The 17,697-nt window shown below is 50.4% G+C and overlaps 11 non-coding genes and 1 pseudogene across 11 annotated transcripts; 3 read left to right on the top strand and 9 right to left on the bottom strand.

Annotated features, from left to right (window-relative positions):
* Positions 1 to 135: 135 nt before the first annotated feature.
* On the bottom strand, positions 136 to 326 carry LOC138012127 (U2 spliceosomal RNA). Its single transcript, XR_011124995.1, has one exon. It is a non-coding gene; the product is annotated as a U2 spliceosomal RNA (small nuclear RNA).
* A 5,639-nt stretch (positions 327 to 5,965) lies between these two features.
* LOC138012038 (U2 spliceosomal RNA) lies at positions 5,966 to 6,157 on the bottom strand. The gene has a single exon (XR_011124928.1). It is a non-coding gene; the product is annotated as a U2 spliceosomal RNA (small nuclear RNA).
* Positions 6,158 to 6,424: 267 nt separating this feature from the next.
* On the top strand, positions 6,425 to 6,544 carry LOC138011902 (5S ribosomal RNA). The gene has a single exon (XR_011124810.1). It is a non-coding gene; the product is annotated as a 5S ribosomal RNA (ribosomal RNA).
* Positions 6,545 to 7,519: 975 nt separating this feature from the next.
* Positions 7,520 to 7,683, bottom strand: LOC138011955 (U1 spliceosomal RNA). The gene has a single exon (XR_011124855.1). It is a non-coding gene; the product is annotated as a U1 spliceosomal RNA (small nuclear RNA).
* Positions 7,684 to 7,877: 194 nt separating this feature from the next.
* Positions 7,878 to 8,068, bottom strand: LOC138012061 (U2 spliceosomal RNA). Its single transcript, XR_011124950.1, has one exon. It is a non-coding gene; the product is annotated as a U2 spliceosomal RNA (small nuclear RNA).
* Positions 8,069 to 8,335: 267 nt separating this feature from the next.
* Positions 8,336 to 8,454, top strand: LOC138012159 (5S ribosomal RNA). Its single transcript, XR_011125018.1, has one exon. It is a non-coding gene; the product is annotated as a 5S ribosomal RNA (ribosomal RNA).
* Positions 8,455 to 9,430: 976 nt separating this feature from the next.
* LOC138011954 (U1 spliceosomal RNA) lies at positions 9,431 to 9,594 on the bottom strand. The gene has a single exon (XR_011124854.1). It is a non-coding gene; the product is annotated as a U1 spliceosomal RNA (small nuclear RNA).
* Positions 9,595 to 9,788: 194 nt separating this feature from the next.
* On the bottom strand, positions 9,789 to 9,979 carry LOC138012126 (U2 spliceosomal RNA). Its single transcript, XR_011124994.1, has one exon. It is a non-coding gene; the product is annotated as a U2 spliceosomal RNA (small nuclear RNA).
* Positions 9,980 to 15,618: 5,639 nt separating this feature from the next.
* On the bottom strand, positions 15,619 to 15,810 carry LOC138012036 (U2 spliceosomal RNA). Its single transcript, XR_011124927.1, has one exon. It is a non-coding gene; the product is annotated as a U2 spliceosomal RNA (small nuclear RNA).
* A 267-nt stretch (positions 15,811 to 16,077) lies between these two features.
* On the top strand, positions 16,078 to 16,196 carry LOC138012158 (5S ribosomal RNA). Its single transcript, XR_011125017.1, has one exon. It is a non-coding gene; the product is annotated as a 5S ribosomal RNA (ribosomal RNA).
* A 976-nt stretch (positions 16,197 to 17,172) lies between these two features.
* LOC138011953 (U1 spliceosomal RNA) lies at positions 17,173 to 17,336 on the bottom strand. Its single transcript, XR_011124853.1, has one exon. It is a non-coding gene; the product is annotated as a U1 spliceosomal RNA (small nuclear RNA).
* Positions 17,337 to 17,530: 194 nt separating this feature from the next.
* Positions 17,531 to 17,697, bottom strand: LOC138012108 (U2 spliceosomal RNA; annotated as a pseudogene).

Raw genomic sequence — 17,697 nt, 5'->3', positions numbered from 1 at the left:
TGGGGGTCACGTGCTCCTCGTCCTGTCGTGTCGTGCTGTCCACTCGCTGCTATGCTACCTAGAAAAGAGAAGAGAATGTGAAGGTTGGTTGCTTGGTCATTTGTTCTGCTTTCACTTGATTATTTCTTCCCCAGAGGGAAGTGGGCCACGCTCGGAGGTAGTGCTATACCGAGGCAACCCGTGGCCGGGACGAGGCAAGCCTCTTTTCCACGGCCCAGTTCCAAAAATCAGTTTAATATATGAGCTGCTCGATGAGCAGCGGTGAATGGCAGACCAAAGGTCACCAGTCGACAGACTCATCCAACGCCTGAGGCATTGGTCACCAGTATTAGGCGACAGAGGCGAAATAAAACTAAGCAAATCAGGTGGTACAGAGGGTGAATTAAGCAGGTGGCCCGAAGCGAAAAACGAGCTTGTTGGAAACATAGAGGCGATGACTCCATCCGCCCCCCACTGGCGGGCAAAATAACGTCGACGTCTCCGGGTTGAAAAACGCTTGAAGAGCAAGGGGAGGTGGAACTTGACACGGGCCTTTGCTCCCTCAATGACGGCGAGGGCCCCAGGTTGACAGAACGAAAGCGGTAGTCATTGCGGGCCAGCCAGATGTGAAACTTACAGGCACACAACAGGTAACTGAAGACTTTGGGCACTGCGTGAAGCTCAGTGGAATTGAAACCAAAAAGTAAATGGCGACGCTCAAGCACAGGACACATAGGCGAGAAATGAAAAAGGAGGGACTGTAGCCAACCAACAACACTTTGAGCAAGGGGACACACAAAGAGCAAATGCGACAGTGACTCGACGACAGGACCACAAAAACAAGCGGAGGAGACAGATAAACCAAAAGAGAGAAGACGCTCAGCAGTGTAAATCACACCATGAGCTACCTTCCAGGAGAAATCAACAACAAAGCGGTCAAAATCAAAGAAGTGGAACTGGCGCCACGTATCATACCAGTAAAGGTCCCCAAAGGAGGGAAAGAACTTAACTACACAGTGCGGTGTGACAGAGGAACAGGATAAAAGAAACTGGTAACCGACTTTGGCAGAGAAAAAAAGCCACGGAGGCGACAACGTGAGGGTCAGAGGATGCGAAAACCAAAGTTCCCCGGGAGGGGGAAAAAGAGCCACCAAGCGACTCCCAGGCCAAAAGCAAAGAGGAGTAAAATGGCGGTAACAGGGACCTGTCGAAGGCAGCGGGACGGGAGAAAACATCAAGAGAGGAGGCAGCAAAACACGATTGAAACCAGTACGACACAAAGGAGGACCAGCTTGACGAGGACAAAGTAGACCGTTTGACCCACTGACCCAGAAGCGACCAAACCTTGAGCTTAATGTCCACCACCGAGAAACCTCCCAGCGATGTGGGCTGAACGACCACAGCACGTGCAACGAGCTCCCGCTTGGTTTTCCAGAAGAATGAGAAAACAAGGGAGTTAAGTTCTTTAAGTACCCAGGGGGGCATGTGGACCAGGGATGCCACATACCAAACCCTGGCGAGGGCCAGGCAATTGATGACCAAAGCCTTGCCATGAAAAGACAAGGAGCGCTGACGCCAGGAGGAGAGGACGCGTTCCACAGCCTCTATCCGAGGCCGCCAATTAGTTCATCAATGTCATGCGGGCCAATGAAGACTCCGAGGATTTTAAGCTTAGAAGATGTCCAGTCGAGAGGGACAGGGGGGTCAGTTCGGCCAGCCCAAGACCCCAGCCACAAGCCGCGAGACTTTGTCAGGTTGAGCTTGGATCCAGAACCAAGCTCATACCTTGTGTAGGTGTCAAAAACAGCCCTAATGGAGGCATCGGAGGACAAGATGAGCGATGTGTCATCCGCGTACTGGGAAATTGGAGAGAGCGGTGAGGGCAGTCCAGGCAGCAAAGGTCCAGTAATGGCGGGATTTGCTCGAATATTGGCGGCCAAGACCTCAGCGACCATAACATACAGCAAAGGTGCGAGGGGGCAGCCTTGACGCACCCCCCGTGTGAGACTGAAAAAGTTTGAGACATGACCGTTAACAATGACAGCACTCTGAACAGCATTATAGAAAAGGCGGATCCAGCGCAGAAAGGAGGTTTGGAAACCCATTCTGCAGAGGGTGGCATGCAGAAAGGACCAATCAACGCGATCAAACGCTTTTTCTTGGTCGAGCGAGAGGATGGCACAAGGAGACCCGGATTGCGTGGCGTAATGGACCATGTCTCGGAGATAAGCGACGTTCTCACCAATATAACGACCGGGGACACCACAGGTTTGATCCTCAGCCACCACGGCATGAATAACCTTCAGGAGACGCCCAGCGATGACGCGGGCAGCGAGCTTGTAGTCCACACTAAGGAGGGAAATTGGCCGCCAGTTACGAGGGTTCAGCCGGTCACCCGTCTTAAAGATGAGAGAAATGATGCCTCGACGCTGAGAGAGGCTGAGAGTGCCAGCCTCATAACATGAGTTCAGGACGAGCACGAGGTCCTGTCCGAGCACCGGCCAGAATTTGACATAAAACTCCATAGGGAGGCCATCCAAGCCCGGGGTCTTGCCTCGAGCCATCCCACATAAAGCAGTATAACACTCCTCCGACTGGAGAGGACCATCACACTGTTGAGCCTGGTCGGCGGACAAGGTGGAGGTGAGGGCGTCGAGCAGGGAAAGAGCCACGTCCCCGTCAGTAGGCTCGGCACTAAACAAGTTAGAATAAAAGGAAGCAAAAGCCTGGCATAGGTCCTTTGAACTCGAGACCACTGTGCCATCATCGCATCGAAGTGCTGAAATAAGTCGGTCGGCGGCACGCTTCTTTTCCAGACGGAAGAAAAAGGCCGAGGAGGTTTCACCTTCCTCAACCCATTGGCCCGAGCACGGACTTGGGCTCCCCGAGCTGCCTCGAGGTCTAGGGCAGCAAGGGCAGACAGGGTAGAATGGTACGGCTCAACACAGGAGGTGAAACCGGCATCAACACGGTTCTTAAGATGCCCAGCTAGTCGGCCAAGGAGGTCTCGACACTGCGATGTTTTCTTTCGAGCGCTCAGCGCAATATTTAATTGTGAGGCCTTTGATTTGGCTCTTGCCCTTATCCCACCACTTAGCTAGTGACGGGAAGGACAGCATGGACTGCCTCCAAACGGACCAAAAATTAGTGATATGCTGGATATAGTCCTCATCATTGAGGACAGAAATGTTGAGCTTCCAGAAACTGTCCCAGGAGCAGCAATGTCTGGGACACTACAAGAAAGCACCACACCACAGTGATCCGAAAACGGACAAGGAATAATATCGCAAGTCAAGACTGATGGTAACAGGAGTACGGGGCACCAATGAGATCAATACGGGAGGCCATAAGGCCGTCTGAGCGAGTCCAAGAGAAGGCAGAATCGGAAGGATGCAGGTGCCTCCAAATGTCCAGACAACAGCAGGAGTCAAAAAGACGTTTTAAGGTAGCAGTACTTTCGCGGGAAGTGTCAGAGACATTGGAGCCCCGACGATCGAGGGCGCGGTCGAACACAGTGTTAAAGTCCCCGGCAAGGAAGGTCGGATAGGTGGGATCAACCCAAGACGAGACGTCGTCCAGGAAGTCGTCACGGGCTGGGTTGCGATTGGGGGCGTAGAGACAGCAGATACGAAACGGGTGCCCAGAATGGGTAAAGTGGCAAAAAACAACACGCCCAGCGGTGTCACACCAAGAGCTCGTAAGGGTGACCGTGGGGCGGAATAAAATGATGCAACCACAAGAGTGTGCAGAGCCAACAGAAGCAACTGCATTAAAACCAGATGAACGAAACCAGACTGACATTCACTGTCTGAAGAGCAGTGGGCCCTCTTGTAGGCAGACAATGTCAGGGACCTGAGGAAAGGAACGTAACCAGTGCAGAACACCAGCGCGCTTGGACGAGTCCCTGAGACCATTGGTGTTTAAGGAGAGGATAGAGAGAGCCATAACTGAGAAGAAAGAGAGAGACAGCACAACTAGGAGCGACGGCTCCGAACCGGGGCAGGGGGAGCCAAGGAGGGAAGGCCAGAATGAACAGCCCTCCCAGACTCCCTGCCCTTTCCAGACTTCGAGCGGCCGGGGACCGCAGAACCAGGAAGAGGTTTCTTCGCTTTCTTCTTAGACTTGACCTGATCATCAGAGGAAGCCTCAACATCCGAAAGTCCACGCTTAGTGACTGGTGAATCAGTCAGCTCGACCTCGTTAACCATTACGGGAGACAGAGATAGAACCTGTGGGGTATTTACAGGGGTTACATTGATGCCCGTTAAAGGGTCATCGTCACTAAATATACTTTGACTGTATTCAGTCTCATTAACTAGTTCATTATCATTCGTATCCATTTCTTTTCCATTATTACTATTATCCATTTCCATTTCTTTTCCATTAACTACAGCATTATTTGTCATTTCTTTTCCAGTAACTACATTATTACTATTATCCATTTCCATTTCTTTTCCATTAACTATAGTAGTATTGTCCATTACACCAACTACGTTACTACTAGTGTTAACATTGTATTACTCTGTGGCGCAGCCAAACCATCAGACGCAGCGGCGGGGGAGGCAGCCACCTGCACGCGCGTCGAGGACCCACCATTACCGTTTTAGGGAGGGCCGCACCCTCCTTAACATTTACTGGTGGCAGGAGAGGCCATGGGTGGAGTACCAGGGGGGATAACTCATTGTCCCTGAGGTCGGTGTGGGAACCCCAACTTGAAATACCAGGTTGCGTGGGGGCAGGAGGACGAAGGGTTACCCCCTCGTCCCCAGAGTCCTCATGGTCAGAGCTTGCAGGAGAAGTGGGAAGGTCCTCAGGACCAGAACTGACATCCAGGAGGGGAGGCAGCGACTCCGGGGGAGTGGCACCAACAACAAGTGAAGCGGACGGATGGGCGGGGGTCGCAGGCGAAGATGGTGGGTTCCCCCAGGCATTGGGGGGGTTGGGCAATCCCTGGCCATGTGACCAGGCTCCCGACACCTGCGGCACTTCCCGCGCAAGTCACAGTTTTTGGTGAGGTGTTCCCCACGACAGATATCACATTCGGCCGGCTGACCCACATACCACACCTTACATTTATATCCAGCAATGTCCAGATTACGAGGGATCCGGCCAGAACGAACCATTTTGATGATACGGGCTCCAGTGCAGATTGCAGGGTCACCCGGGTAATGCTGGTGCCTTATCGTCTCCACCTTCCCGTACGAGGAAAAGTAGGGCCGGAGGCGATCATCACTCTCCTCAAAGGGATAGTGATACAACATAACATTTTGAGCTCGAGGCCCAGCATACATGACTTTGCACTTAGCACCAGCTAAAGTGACAAAATCATAACCTTCAACAATATTTTTACATTTTGGGTCAGCGAAAGTAATCTGAACCAGTTTTACGGGAACAAACTGAATACTGTCAATCACAAAGGGGGTGAACTTTCCCTTGATGGCTGTAACAAGTTCCGCCCTGGGAACAGAGGTTGGAACATCGGAAAGGTCGAGGACTACTGTCCTCTTAAAGGCCGCAAGAGGCATGATGAAAAGGGAAAAAGAGAAAAAACAGTCCCCCCGGAAAGCAAAGCTCCCAGGAAGGGAACAGAAAGACTGGCTACCCTGGGTTATGGCAGGACGCCAAGCATAAGTCCCCAGGAGGGTCACCAGTAAAACTCAGGAATCAAAAATCTTACCACAAATCCCAAAAACGCTTGTCCCCACACTCCAATTCCAATACGGAACTTACGCGTACCACAAGGAAAGGCACGAACCTGGCAGATAATAAAAACCCGCGTCAGGTAAGTATGCCTTTTCAACCTCTCCGGAACCGCAAAAACGCAACTTGTCTGCGCATACCATGTGGTAATGGGGGTCACGTGCTCCTCGTCCTGTCGTGTCGTGCTGTCCACTCGCTGCTATGCTACCTAGAAAAGAGAAGAGAAATGTGAAGGTTGGTTGCTTGGTCATTTGTTCTGCTTTCACTTGATTATTTCTTCCCCAGAGGGAAGTGGGCCACGCTCGGAGGTAGTGCTATACCGAGGCAACCCGTGGCCGGGACGAGGCAAGCCTCTTTTCCACGGCCCAGTTCCAAAAATCAGTTTAATATATGAGCTGCTCGATGAGCAGCGTATCAGATATTAAGCTGATAAGAACAGATACTACACTTGATCTTAGCCAAAAGGCCGAGAAGCGATGCCCGTAAATGCTCACAGCGGACAAGGTGCTCCCAGTCTCATGGCCACGAGATATGGTGGTCCGATTACAATCCGTGCCAAGGAAGGAATGCCCAAAGCCAACCTGAAAGCGAGGCGCACACAACGATCGCCCTTGTACAGTGGGCAGCAGGACCAGCATTGCATGGCACTTGCGTTGACGGCAAGAGGACAAATGCACATTGTGCTTGCTCTGACCTCGTTTTTATTTTCCCTTATAACAAAGTTAATTTTCACGGCGAATTACTTGTCTACGACCATACCACAGGGAAAACACCGGTTCTCGTCCGATCACCGAAGTTTAAGCCCTGTCGGGCGGGGTTAGTACTTGGATGGGAGACCGCCTGGGAATACCCCGTGTTGTAGGCTTCCCTTTTTCCTTCTGTACACTTGATTATCTCAAAAAATCTCAGTTTCCTTTAATGAAAGAACATTCCAAACCAGGTTTTTTGAACACAACATGCCAACGATATGTCAAAGATGAGACATACAACAAAAACAAAATAGTTCACACGAGAAAGTGGAACTTGTATTCCCAAGGGAGCGCGTGCGCGCGAGATCTTATCAATCCAACGTTTATGACATGAAACGTATCTTTTCGTGTGAGCAAAGAACAGGATACGACAAGTAAAAAATGCATGCACTGTTATGCATTAGATGGAAGTTAACCTAGCCCGGATGATATGCATACAACGAAGGCTACAACACTACAACATTGATCCTGCGAAAACGTGACTTACGTGACGTAGCGCACTTCAAAGTCTTACTGTTCCCTGCTCAACACGGACAGTACGTATTCAAGGGCCGATAAGACACATCCTGACCATGAAAGATTTACTTTTTATGATAACAATCCAATTAACTGATAACATAGAGAAACCACAAAGTGTTGGCCACAGAAATGTAACGCCAACTGATCTGGCGGGTCCTCAGTTACTCAATGCAAAACGGGCTCTCCAGAACGCAACATAACACAACGCAAACGAAATCATCGCGATGGAGACAGTACAAACACACATCCACTTACTTGTTTCGAAACGATGCACGAGGATAAGAGCTCGACCCGCTGGCATTTTCTTGTCTCACTCGTCTATCGATGGAAATCGATGCGGCTGAAATAAACACGTCCTCTCGCTCTCTCTACGGCCAAGAATGAAAGAAATAAAATCACAGTTTTGCAGTGCACCAAGTACGGAACATTCACCTACAATTTCAGCAGTGGAATTCACAAATACAACTCACCTTCCTTAGTCCTTACACCGCCACCGCATCTCCTTCCCTGCCCTGCCTGAAACGTTACCAACAAACCTTCCCATTAGCCAACTTTGCCACCGGGGTTTGGTGCGGGGACTAGCGCGAACGCAGGTCCCCACTACCAGAAATTATACGCTCGAGTTACCCACATTTGGGGTAATCGCAAGGGTCAACCCAATCGAAGTGCAATGAAAGAGCCTCACCTTGAGAGGACTGCCTCCCTGATCACAGTGCCTCCCGCGTCAGGTAAGTATGCCTTTTCAACCTCTCCGGAACCGCAAAACGCAACTTGTCTGCGCATACCATGTGGTAATGGGGGTCACGTGCTCCTCGTCCTGTCGTGTCGTGCTGTCCACTCGCTGCTATGCTACCTAGAAAAGAGAAGAGAATGTGAAGGTTGGTTGCTTGGTCATTTGTTCTGCTTTCACTTGATTATTTCTTCCCCAGAGGGAAGTGGGCCACGCTCGGAGGTAGTGCTATACCGAGGCAACCCGTGGCCGGGACGAGGCAAGCCTCTTTTCCACGGCCCAGTTCCAAAAATCAGTTTAATATATGAGCTGCTCGATGAGCAGCGATCAGATATTAAGCTGATAAGAACAGATACTACACTTGATCTTAGCCAAAAGGCCGAGAAGCGATGCCCGTAAATGCTCACAGCGGACAAGGTGCTCCCAGTCTCATGGCCACGAGATATGGTGGTCCGATTACAATCCGTGCCAAGGAAGGAATGCCCAAAGCCAACCTGAAAGCGAGGCGCACACAACGATCGCCCTTGTACAGTGGGCAGCAGGACCAGCATTGCATGGCACTTGCGTTGACGGCAAGAGGACAAATGCACATTGTGCTTGCTCTGACCTCGTTTTTATTTTCCCTTATAACAAAGTTAATTTTCACGGCGAATTACTTGTCTACGACCATACCACAGGGAAAACACCGGTTCTCGTCCGATCACCGAAGTTAAGCCCTGTCGGGCGGGGTTAGTACTTGGATGGGAGACCGCCTGGGAATACCCCGTGTTGTAGGCTTCCCTTTTTCCTTCTGTACACTTGATTATCTCAAAAAATCTCAGTTTCCTTTAATGAAAGAACATTCCAAACCAGGTTTTTTGAACACAACATGCCAACGATATGTCAAAGATGAGACATACAACAAAAACAAAATAGTTCACACGAGAAAGTGGAACTTGTATTCCCAAGGGAGCGCGTGCGCGCGAGATCTTATCAATCCAACGTTTATGACATGAAACGTATCTTTTCGTGTGAGCAAAGAACAGGATACGACAAGTAAAAAATGCATGCACTGTTATGCATTAGATGGAAGTTAACCTAGCCCGGATGATATGCATACAACGAAGGCTACAACACTACAACATTGATCCTGCGAAAACGTGACTTACGTGACGTAGCGCACTTCAAAGTCTTACTGTTCCCTGCTCAACACGGACAGTACGTATTCAAAGGGCCGATAAGACACTATCCTGACCATGAAAGATTTACTTTTTATGATAACAATCCAATTAACTGATAACATAGAGAAACCACAAAGTGTTGGCCACAGAAATGTAACGCCAACTGATCTGGCGGGTCCTCAGTTACTCAATGCAAAACGGGCTCTCCAGAACGCAACATAACACAACGCAAAAGAAATCTATCGCGATGGAGCAGTACAAACACACATCCACTTACGTTTTCGAAACGATGCACGAGGATAAGAGCTCGACCCGCTGGCATTTTCTTGTCTCACTCGTCTATCGATGGAAATCGATGCGGCTGAAATAAACACGTCCTCTCGCTCTCTCTACGGCCAAGAATGAAAGAAATAAAATCACAGTTTTGCAGTGCACCAAGTACGGAACATTCACCTACAATTTCAGCAGTGGAATTCACAAATACAACTCACCTTCCTTAGTCCTTACACCGCCACCGCATCTCCTTCCCTGCCCTGCCTGAAACGTTACCAACAAACCTTCCCATTAGCCAACTTTGCCACCGGGGTTTGGTGCGGGGACTAGCGCGAACGCAGGTCCCCACTACCAGAAATTATACGCTCGAGTTACCCACATTTGGGGTAATCGCAAGGGTCAACCCAATCGAAGTGCAATGAAAGAGCCTCACCTTGAGAGGACTGCCTCCCTGATCACAGTGCCTCCCGCGTCAGGTAAGTATGCCTTTTCAACCTCTCCGGAACCGCAAAACGCAACTTGTCTGCGCATACCATGTGGTAATGGGGGTCACGTGCTCCTCGTCCTGTCGTGTCGTGCTGTCCACTCGCTGCTATGCTACCTAGAAAAGAGAAGAGAATGTGAAGGTTGGTTGCTTGGTCATTTGTTCTGCTTTCACTTGATTATTTCTTCCCCAGAGGGAAGTGGGCCACGCTCGGAGGTAGTGCTATACCGAGGCAACCCGTGGCCGGGACGAGGCAAGCCTCTTTTCCACGGCCCAGTTCCAAAAATCAGTTTAATATATGAGCTGCTCGATGAGCAGCGGTGAATGGCAGACCAAAGGTCACCAGTCGACAGACTCATCCAACGCCTGAGGCATTGGTCACCAGTATTAGGCGACAGAGGCGAAATAAAACTAAGCAAATCAGGTGGTACAGAGGGTGAATTAAGCAGGTGGCCCGAAGCGAAAAACGAGCTTGTTGGAAACATAGAGGCGATGACTCCATCCGCCCCCCACTGGCGGGCAAAATAACGTCGACGTCTCCGGGTTGAAAAACGCTTGAAGAGCAAGGGGAGGTGGAACTTGACACGGGCCTTTGCTCCCTCAATGACGGCGAGGGCCCCAGGTTGACAGAACGAAAGCGGTAGTCATTGCGGGCCAGCCAGATGTGAAACTTACAGGCACACAACAGGTAACTGAAGACTTTGGGCACTGCGTGAAGCTCAGTGGAATTGAAACCAAAAAGTAAATGGCGACGCTCAAGCACAGGACACATAGGCGAGAAATGAAAAAGGAGGGACTGTAGCCAACCAACAACACTTTGAGCAAGGGGACACACAAAGAGCAAATGCGACAGTGACTCGACGACAGGACCACAAAAACAAGCGGAGGAGACAGATAAACCAAAAGAGAGAAGACGCTCAGCAGTGTAAATCACACCATGAGCTACCTTCCAGGAGAAATCAACAACAAAGCGGTCAAAATCAAAGAAGTGGAACTGGCGCCACGTATCATACCAGTAAAGGTCCCCAAAGGAGGGAAAGAACTTAACTACACAGTGCGGTGTGACAGAGGAACAGGATAAAAGAAACTGGTAACCGACTTTGGCAGAGAAAAAAAGCCACGGAGGCGACAACGTGAGGGTCAGAGGATGCGAAAACCAAAGTTCCCCGGGAGGGGGAAAAAGAGCCACCAAGCGACTCCCAGGCCAAAAGCAAAGAGGAGTAAAATGGCGGTAACAGGGACCTGTCGAAGGCAGCGGGACGGGAGAAAACATCAAGAGAGGAGGCAGCAAAACACGATTGAAACCAGTACGACACAAAGGAGGACCAGCTTGACGAGGACAAAGTAGACCGTTTGACCCACTGACCCAGAAGCGACCAAACCTTGAGCTTAATGTCCACCACCGAGAAACCTCCCAGCGATGTGGGCTGAACGACCACAGCACGTGCAACGAGCTCCCGCTTGGTTTTCCAGAAGAATGAGAAAACAAGGGAGTTAAGTTCTTTAAGTACCCAGGGGGGCATGTGGACCAGGGATGCCACATACCAAACCCTGGCGAGGGCCAGGCAATTGATGACCAAAGCCTTGCCATGAAAAGACAAGGAGCGCTGACGCCAGGAGGAGAGGACGCGTTCCACAGCCTCTATCCGAGGCCGCCAATTAGTTCATCAATGTCATGCGGGCCAATGAAGACTCCGAGGATTTTAAGCTTAGAAGATGTCCAGTCGAGAGGGACAGGGGGGTCAGTTCGGCCAGCCCAAGACCCCAGCCACAAGCCGCGAGACTTTGTCAGGTTGAGCTTGGATCCAGAACCAAGCTCATACCTTGTGTAGGTGTCAAAAACAGCCCTAATGGAGGCATCGGAGGACAAGATGAGCGATGTGTCATCCGCGTACTGGGAAATTGGAGAGAGCGGTGAGGGCAGTCCAGGCAGCAAAGGTCCAGTAATGGCGGGATTTGCTCGAATATTGGCGGCCAAGACCTCAGCGACCATAACATACAGCAAAGGTGCGAGGGGGCAGCCTTGACGCACCCCCCGTGTGAGACTGAAAAAGTTTGAGACATGACCGTTAACAATGACAGCACTCTGAACAGCATTATAGAAAAGGCGGATCCAGCGCAGAAAGGAGGTTTGGAAACCCATTCTGCAGAGGGTGGCATGCAGAAAGGACCAATCAACGCGATCAAACGCTTTTTCTTGGTCGAGCGAGAGGATGGCACAAGGAGACCCGGATTGCGTGGCGTAATGGACCATGTCTCGGAGATAAGCGACGTTCTCACCAATATAACGACCGGGGACACCACAGGTTTGATCCTCAGCCACCACGGCATGAATAACCTTCAGGAGACGCCCAGCGATGACGCGGGCAGCGAGCTTGTAGTCCACACTAAGGAGGGAAATTGGCCGCCAGTTACGAGGGTTCAGCCGGTCACCCGTCTTAAAGATGAGAGAAATGATGCCTCGACGCTGAGAGAGGCTGAGAGTGCCAGCCTCATAACATGAGTTCAGGACGAGCACGAGGTCCTGTCCGAGCACCGGCCAGAATTTGACATAAAACTCCATAGGGAGGCCATCCAAGCCCGGGGTCTTGCCTCGAGCCATCCCACATAAAGCAGTATAACACTCCTCCGACTGGAGAGGACCATCACACTGTTGAGCCTGGTCGGCGGACAAGGTGGAGGTGAGGGCGTCGAGCAGGGAAAGAGCCACGTCCCCGTCAGTAGGCTCGGCACTAAACAAGTTAGAATAAAAGGAAGCAAAAGCCTGGCATAGGTCCTTTGAACTCGAGACCACTGTGCCATCATCGCATCGAAGTGCTGAAATAAGTCGGTCGGCGGCACGCTTCTTTTCCAGACGGAAGAAAAAGGCCGAGGAGGTTTCACCTTCCTCAACCCATTGGCCCGAGCACGGACTTGGGCTCCCCGAGCTGCCTCGAGGTCTAGGGCAGCAAGGGCAGACAGGGTAGAATGGTACGGCTCAACACAGGAGGTGAAACCGGCATCAACACGGTTCTTAAGATGCCCAGCTAGTCGGCCAAGGAGGTCTCGACACTGCGATGTTTTCTTTCGAGCGCTCAGCGCAATATTTAATTGTGAGGCCTTTGATTTGGCTCTTGCCCTTATCCCACCACTTAGCTAGTGACGGGAAGGACAGCATGGACTGCCTCCAAACGGACCAAAAATTAGTGATATGCTGGATATAGTCCTCATCATTGAGGACAGAAATGTTGAGCTTCCAGAAACTGTCCCAGGAGCAGCAATGTCTGGGACACTACAAGAAAGCACCACACCACAGTGATCCGAAAACGGACAAGGAATAATATCGCAAGTCAAGACTGATGGTAACAGGAGTACGGGGCACCAATGAGATCAATACGGGAGGCCATAAGGCCGTCTGAGCGAGTCCAAGAGAAGGCAGAATCGGAAGGATGCAGGTGCCTCCAAATGTCCAGACAACAGCAGGAGTCAAAAAGACGTTTTAAGGTAGCAGTACTTTCGCGGGAAGTGTCAGAGACATTGGAGCCCCGACGATCGAGGGCGCGGTCGAACACAGTGTTAAAGTCCCCGGCAAGGAAGGTCGGATAGGTGGGATCAACCCAAGACGAGACGTCGTCCAGGAAGTCGTCACGGGCTGGGTTGCGATTGGGGGCGTAGAGACAGCAGATACGAAACGGGTGCCCAGAATGGGTAAAGTGGCAAAAAACAACACGCCCAGCGGTGTCACACCAAGAGCTCGTAAGGGTGACCGTGGGGCGGAATAAAATGATGCAACCACAAGAGTGTGCAGAGCCAACAGAAGCAACTGCATTAAAACCAGATGAACGAAACCAGACTGACATTCACTGTCTGAAGAGCAGTGGGCCCTCTTGTAGGCAGACAATGTCAGGGACCTGAGGAAAGGAACGTAACCAGTGCAGAACACCAGCGCGCTTGGACGAGTCCCTGAGACCATTGGTGTTTAAGGAGAGGATAGAGAGAGCCATAACTGAGAAGAAAGAGAGAGACAGCACAACTAGGAGCGACGGCTCCGAACCGGGGCAGGGGGAGCCAAGGAGGGAAGGCCAGAATGAACAGCCCTCCCAGACTCCCTGCCCTTTCCAGACTTCGAGCGGCCGGGGACCGCAGAACCAGGAAGAGGTTTCTTCGCTTTCTTCTTAGACTTGACCTGATCATCAGAGGAAGCCTCAACATCCGAAAGTCCACGCTTAGTGACTGGTGAATCAGTCAGCTCGACCTCGTTAACCATTACGGGAGACAGAGATAGAACCTGTGGGGTATTTACAGGGGTTACATTGATGCCCGTTAAAGGGTCATCGTCACTAAATATACTTTGACTGTATTCAGTCTCATTAACTAGTTCATTATCATTCGTATCCATTTCTTTTCCATTATTACTATTATCCATTTCCATTTCTTTTCCATTAACTACAGCATTATTTGTCATTTCTTTTCCAGTAACTACATTATTACTATTATCCATTTCCATTTCTTTTCCATTAACTATAGTAGTATTGTCCATTACACCAACTACGTTACTACTAGTGTTAACATTGTATTACTCTGTGGCGCAGCCAAACCATCAGACGCAGCGGCGGGGGAGGCAGCCACCTGCACGCGCGTCGAGGACCCACCATTACCGTTTTAGGGAGGGCCGCACCCTCCTTAACATTTACTGGTGGCAGGAGAGGCCATGGGTGGAGTACCAGGGGGGATAACTCATTGTCCCTGAGGTCGGTGTGGGAACCCCAACTTGAAATACCAGGTTGCGTGGGGGCAGGAGGACGAAGGGTTACCCCCTCGTCCCCAGAGTCCTCATGGTCAGAGCTTGCAGGAGAAGTGGGAAGGTCCTCAGGACCAGAACTGACATCCAGGAGGGGAGGCAGCGACTCCGGGGGAGTGGCACCAACAACAAGTGAAGCGGACGGATGGGCGGGGGTCGCAGGCGAAGATGGTGGGTTCCCCCAGGCATTGGGGGGGTTGGGCAATCCCTGGCCATGTGACCAGGCTCCCGACACCTGCGGCACTTCCCGCGCAAGTCACAGTTTTTGGTGAGGTGTTCCCCACGACAGATATCACATTCGGCCGGCTGACCCACATACCACACCTTACATTTATATCCAGCAATGTCCAGATTACGAGGGATCCGGCCAGAACGAACCATTTTGATGATACGGGCTCCAGTGCAGATTGCAGGGTCACCCGGGTAATGCTGGTGCCTTATCGTCTCCACCTTCCCGTACGAGGAAAAGTAGGGCCGGAGGCGATCATCACTCTCCTCAAAGGGATAGTGATACAACATAACATTTTGAGCTCGAGGCCCAGCATACATGACTTTGCACTTAGCACCAGCTAAAGTGACAAAATCATAACCTTCAACAATATTTTTACATTTTGGGTCAGCGAAAGTAATCTGAACCAGTTTTACGGGAACAAACTGAATACTGTCAATCACAAAGGGGGTGAACTTTCCCTTGATGGCTGTAACAAGTTCCGCCCTGGGAACAGAGGTTGGAACATCGGAAAGGTCGAGGACTACTGTCCTCTTAAAGGCCGCAAGAGGCATGATGAAAAGGGAAAAAGAGAAAAAACAGTCCCCCCGGAAAGCAAAGCTCCCAGGAAGGGAACAGAAAGACTGGCTACCCTGGGTTATGGCAGGACGCCAAGCATAAGTCCCCAGGAGGGTCACCAGTAAAACTCAGGAATCAAAAATCTTACCACAAATCCCAAAAACGCTTGTCCCCACACTCCAATTCCAATACGGAACTTACGCGTACCACAAGGAAAGGCACGAACCTGGCAGATAATAAAAACCCGCGTCAGGTAAGTATGCCTTTTCAACCTCTCCGGAACCGCAAAAACGCAACTTGTCTGCGCATACCATGTGGTAATGGGGGTCACGTGCTCCTCGTCCTGTCGTGTCGTGCTGTCCACTCGCTGCTATGCTACCTAGAAAAGAGAAGAGAAATGTGAAGGTTGGTTGCTTGGTCATTTGTTCTGCTTTCACTTGATTATTTCTTCCCCAGAGGGAAGTGGGCCACGCTCGGAGGTAGTGCTATACCGAGGCAACCCGTGGCCGGGACGAGGCAAGCCTCTTTTCCACGGCCCAGTTCCAAAAATCAGTTTAATATATGAGCTGCTCGATGAGCAGCGTATCAGATATTAAGCTGATAAGAACAGATACTACACTTGATCTTAGCCAAAAGGCCGAGAAGCGATGCCCGTAAATGCTCACAGCGGACAAGGTGCTCCCAGTCTCATGGCCACGAGATATGGTGGTCCGATTACAATCCGTGCCAAGGAAGGAATGCCCAAAGCCAACCTGAAAGCGAGGCGCACACAACGATCGCCCTTGTACAGTGGGCAGCAGGACCAGCATTGCATGGCACTTGCGTTGACGGCAAGAGGACAAATGCACATTGTGCTTGCTCTGACCTCGTTTTTATTTTCCCTTATAACAAAGTTAATTTTCACGGCGAATTACTTGTCTACGACCATACCACAGGGAAAACACCGGTTCTCGTCCGATCACCGAAGTTAAGCCCTGTCGGGCGGGGTTAGTACTTGGATGGGAGACCGCCTGGGAATACCCCGTGTTGTAGGCTTCCCTTTTTCCTTCTGTACACTTGATTATCTCAAAAAATCTCAGTTTCCTTTAATGAAAGAACATTCCAAACCAGGTTTTTTGAACACAACATGCCAACGATATGTCAAAGATGAGACATACAACAAAAACAAAATAGTTCACACGAGAAAGTGGAACTTGTATTCCCAAGGGAGCGCGTGCGCGCGAGATCTTATCAATCCAACGTTTATGACATGAAACGTATCTTTTCGTGTGAGCAAAGAACAGGATACGACAAGTAAAAAATGCATGCACTGTTATGCATTAGATGGAAGTTAACCTAGCCCGGATGATATGCATACAACGAAGGCTACAACACTACAACATTGATCCTGCGAAAACGTGACTTACGTGACGTAGCGCACTTCAAAGTCTTACTGTTCCCTGCTCAACACGGACAGTACGTATTCAAAGGGCCGATAAGACACTATCCTGACCATGAAAGATTTACTTTTTATGATAACAATCCAATTAACTGATAACATAGAGAAACCACAAAGTGTTGGCCACAGAAATGTAACGCCAACTGATCTGGCGGGTCCTCAGTTACTCAATGCAAAACGGGCTCTCCAGAACGCAACATAACACAACGCAAAAGAAATCTATCGCGATGGAGCAGTACAAACACACATCCACTTACGTTTTCGAAACGATGCACGAGGATAAGAGCTCGACCCGCTGGCATTTTCTTGTCTCACTCGTCTATCGATGGAAATCGATGCGGCTGAAATAAACACGTCCTCTCGCTCTCTCTACGGCCAAGAATGAAAGAAATAAAATCACAGTTTTGCAGTGCACCAAGTACGGAACATTCACCTACAATTTCAGCAGTGGAATTCACAAATACAACTCACCTTCCTTAGTCCTTACACCGCCACCGCATCTCCTTCCCTGCCCTGCCTGAAACGTTACCAACAAACCTTCCCATTAGCCAACTTTGCCACCGGGGTTTGGTGCGGGGACTAGCGCGAACGCAGGTCCCCACTACCAGAAATTATACGCTCGAGTTACCCACATTTGGGGTAATCGCAAGGGTCAACCCAATCGAAGTGCAATGAAAGAGCCTCACCTTGAGAGGACTGCCTCCCTGATCACAGTGCCTCCCGCGTCAGGTAAGTATGCCTTTTCAACCTCTCCGGAACCGCAAAACGCAACTTGTCTGCGCATACCATGTGGTAATGGGGGTCACGTGCTCCTCGTCCTGTCGTGTCGTGCTGTCCACTCGCTGCTATGCTACCTAGAAAAGAGAAGAGAATGTGAAGGTTGGTTGCTTGGTCATTTGTTCTGCTTTCACTTGATTATTTCTTCCCCAGAGGGAAGTGGGCCACGCTCGGAGGTAGTGCTATACCGAGGCAACCCGTGGCCGGGACGAGGCAAGCCTCTTTCCACGGCCCAGTTCCAAAAATCAGTTTAATATATGAGCTGCTCGATGAGCAGCGTATCAGATATTAAGCTGATAAGAACAGATTTTTTTTTGTTTT

Source organism: Montipora foliosa, chromosome 7 (assembly GCF_036669935.1).
Source record: "Montipora foliosa isolate CH-2021 chromosome 7, ASM3666993v2, whole genome shotgun sequence".
Classification (NCBI taxonomy): Eukaryota; Metazoa; Cnidaria; class Anthozoa; order Scleractinia; family Acroporidae; genus Montipora; species Montipora foliosa.
Note: the sequence above shows the minus strand (reverse complement) of the source record. Positions and strands in the feature narration are given on the sequence as shown.